The sequence below is a fragment of the Lupinus angustifolius genome, unplaced genomic scaffold (assembly GCF_001865875.1).
Source record: "Lupinus angustifolius cultivar Tanjil unplaced genomic scaffold, LupAngTanjil_v1.0 Scaffold_497, whole genome shotgun sequence".
Taxonomy (NCBI): domain Eukaryota; kingdom Viridiplantae; phylum Streptophyta; class Magnoliopsida; order Fabales; family Fabaceae; genus Lupinus; species Lupinus angustifolius.
In genome coordinates this window covers 138,541-142,466 of record NW_017727866.1, presented here as the reverse complement: position 1 = coordinate 142,466, position 3,926 = coordinate 138,541, and positions in this window count along the sequence as shown.

Below are 3,926 nucleotides of genomic sequence, written 5' to 3'. Positions count from 1 at the left end.
AAGGAAAAACTTACCTAACAAAAATTAAACATAGGGAAATCGGAAGGAATGTATACAAATTGTTACCTCGAAACAGAGTAAAATGAGTGGCTGAGATGATGGAAGTATGAAAGGTGGAAAGAATGGGAGAAAATAATATGTGGATGAAGTCAACCATCCAAATTCATATTTTCCCACTTCATTTTGATTATCAATTTATTATCTTTCCTCATTTTCAAGGAGTGAATTTATTCCCTCATTCCCTCATTAACTCATTCTCTATCCACAATTTCAATGAAAGAAATTAATCTCTCATCAATTCCTTCTTTTTCAACAGTTTCAAGGACAGGAATCAGCTCATCATAAATTCTTTCCATTTCCACGGTTTCCAGGGATGAATTTATTCTCTCATCATGTTTGTAAAACAATAAACCATGTGCATTACATTTAAAGATTTTAAAATGGGAAATAATATATCCTCATATTAAATTTTTATATTAATTCTCCTATATACACATATGTCAAAATGGAATGCTTTATTTAGTAACGATTAATTTATAAGTGATAAGTGCCACACTTTTATGGGTATGAAAATTTTCAACAGGATTTAGTAGGATAATCTAATGTTATTATTTTAAAATATAGTAACATAATAAATTCATATATTAAAATTTTAAAACGTGGACGAAAGGGTTGTACGAATTCCCTTTTTTGGTAGTAGGTGTTTAGAATTCCTAGTTTTGGATGACGTCCCGTAACAATTCATTCTCTTTCCACGGTTTCAACTAGAGGACTTAATCCCTCGTTAATTCTTTCCATTTCCAAGGTTTCAAGAGATGCAAATATTCCCCTATCAAGTTATTAGTATAACTGTACGAGAGAGCATATCTTATGTTTTATAACTTGTATCATTCTAAATATTATGAGTTTATAATTTGTTAGAAAAATATATTTAAGTTAAAATTTTATTATTAAATATTTTTACGACCAATCACAAACTCATCACATAGAATGATATACTACTAGATAACAGATGTGTACTACATACTGTATCCATTGCTTTAAAAGATTGGAACTAATACACCAAAACGTAATAAATTCATATATTTTGAATTTTAATATGTGGATGAATGAGTTGTACGAATTCCTTTTTTGGGTAGATGCTTTGGGATTCCAAGTTTTGGATTACGAAAATAGCCATTTGTTTGGACAGGTGTCAAAATTTTAAAAAGACTAATATAATAATTCCACCAGTACCTTCAATGTATAATAAGATAGTAAATATGATAAAACATTGACAAACGTGAGATTACTTCTCCGATATCAATTAATCATGCTTGCCATTGTGTCCAAATCGATATTAAAAGATAATTCTTGTTTTGCCAGTATTTAATTTTTTCTATTGGGAGTGTGTGGCAAAATTACCATCAATAATCTACAGAAGACCAAAGATTAAAAGAAACATATATTTTTGAGTAAAATGTAAAAATACCACAAAAAGAAACTAGACATTACTTGAACATGAAAGAGAAATGGTGAAAATGATGGTTTCCGATTTATGAAGGATCTTGCCGAAGTTGTTGATGGCAGTCGCAACCACCACCAGTACAGTAAATGAAAACTAAAATGTACAAGTTTATTGGATGAAGGAAAACTTTACCTGAGAAAAATTAAAGAAGAAATAGTTGGCAGGAATATATACAACATGTTACCTTGTAATAGAATAAAATAAACGACTGAACATAGAAAAAAAATGTTAGAAAAATCTAACACGTGAAAAGGTTGAATAAGGTTGTTTGAGTCTGAGATTGGATGGAACTAAAAGAAAGAGAGAAGGGATTTATATTTTCCTTCTACAATTCCATCATCAATTTCATTCATTTTCCTCATTTTTCAAGGGTGGATTTATTCCCTCGTCAATTCCTCCTCTTTCCACGGTTCCAAGGAGAAGAATTATTCTCTCATCAATTTTTTCCATTGCCACAGCTTCAAGGGATGGAATTATTCTCTCATCAATTTAGTAAAGCAGTAAACTGCGTCTATTGCTTTAAAATATTTTAAAAGATAGGAAAATAATACACCAAAAAGTAATAAATTCATATATTTTGAATTATCAAATGTGGATGACTGAGTTGTACGAATTCCCTTTTTTGGTACTGCATGTTTAGGGATTCCAAGTTTTGGATGACGAAATACCTTTTTTGTTTCACACACGTCAAAATTTTAAAATGTCAAATTTAGTAATTCCACATCCATTCAATGTATAATAAGATAGTAAACATTATAAAACATCATTAAGCGTGAGATTACTTCCACCTTATCCACCAGTCATGCTTGTAAATGTGTTCAAATCGATAAGAGGAGATAATTATTTTTTTGTGCCAATATTTGCTCTACTGGGAATGTCTGACAATTTTACCATCAACTGCAGAAGAACAAAGATTATGAGAAACACATGTTTTTTTAAATAAAAAAAAAAGATAAAACAATAGTCATGACTTGAGCTTGAAAGAGAAATGGTGGAATAATGATTTCATTTTTATGAAGGATCTTGTTGATGTTGTTGCTAGCAATGGGATCAACCATCAATATGGGGGAGGAAAACGAAACATGTAGAAGTTTATGTTGTATAAACCAGAAAGAAACAGAAAGAAGAAGAAGAATGAGTGAAAGAAGAGTATGTATTATTCAAGTAAAGGCAAGAAGCAAAAAGAGATTAGTTAGTTGAGTTACACATTTACAAACTACACTTCTATATATAGTTGCTTCACAACTAACTTCATTGCTATAATTAGAAAGTAAACTAACTAACAAAACTGAATTATGAATTAACACCCTCTTTAATTCAGTTTCCTTTGCTGCTACTACCCCTATTTTGATTCTCAGCATCTCAAATCTGTCCTTCTTTAGAGGTTTAGTTAGAATGTCAGCTAATTGCACTTCACTTCTACAAAATTCAAGCTTCAATCTTCCTTTGTTAACTTGACTTCTTAAGAAATGAAATCTGGTTTCAATATGTTTACTCCTGCCATGTGAAACTGGATTTTTAGCAAGGTTTATTGCTGATTTGTTATCAACAAACAACACCATACTCTTGTCATTCTTTATCTTTAGTTCTTCAAGTAGAGTCTCAAGCCATAACACTTGACAAGCAGCCATACAAGCAGCAATATATTCTGCTTCACAAGAGGATAAGGCAACCACATCTTGCTTCTTACACCAAGAGATTGGAGCATTTCCAAGCAGAAACAAATACTCTGTTATGCTCTTTCTGTCAGCTTTATCTCCACACCAATCAACATCACTAAATCCAAACATTTCATGATTGAGATTGCTGGTCTTGTAGGGAAACAGTAAGCCAAGCTCAACTGTACCCTTTAGATATCTGAGCAACCTTTTTACTGTTAGTAAATGAGACTTTTTAGGTGTCTCCATATGCCTACTGACCGCTCCTACACCATAAGCCATGTCTGGTCTTGTATTGCATACATATCGCAAGCAACCAATCATCTGCCTATAGAGAGTTTTATCTGCAAGTTGATCTTCTGTTTCAGAAATTTGTGATGTGTTCCCTGATTCAATAGGAGTTGAAGCAGAGTTACAACTCTGCATCTAAAATCTTTCTAGAATATCAGTGGAATACTTCTTCTGGTGCATGAAGATCCCATCCTTAGTTCTTACAACTTCTATTCCTAGGAAGTAGGCAAGACTCCCTAGATCACTCATCTCAAATTCTGCTTTCATACTCTCTTTAAAAGCCTCAATTTCATCTACTCTGCTTCTTGTTACCAACAGATCATCAACATACAAACAGACTATGAGCAAACCATTCAAGCTTGACCCTTTTGTGTACACTCCATACTCAGCTGTGCACTTTACAAATCCAAGTTGTAGTAGGTATCCATCTATTCTTTTATTCCAGGCTCTTGGAGCTTGCTTGAGCCCAT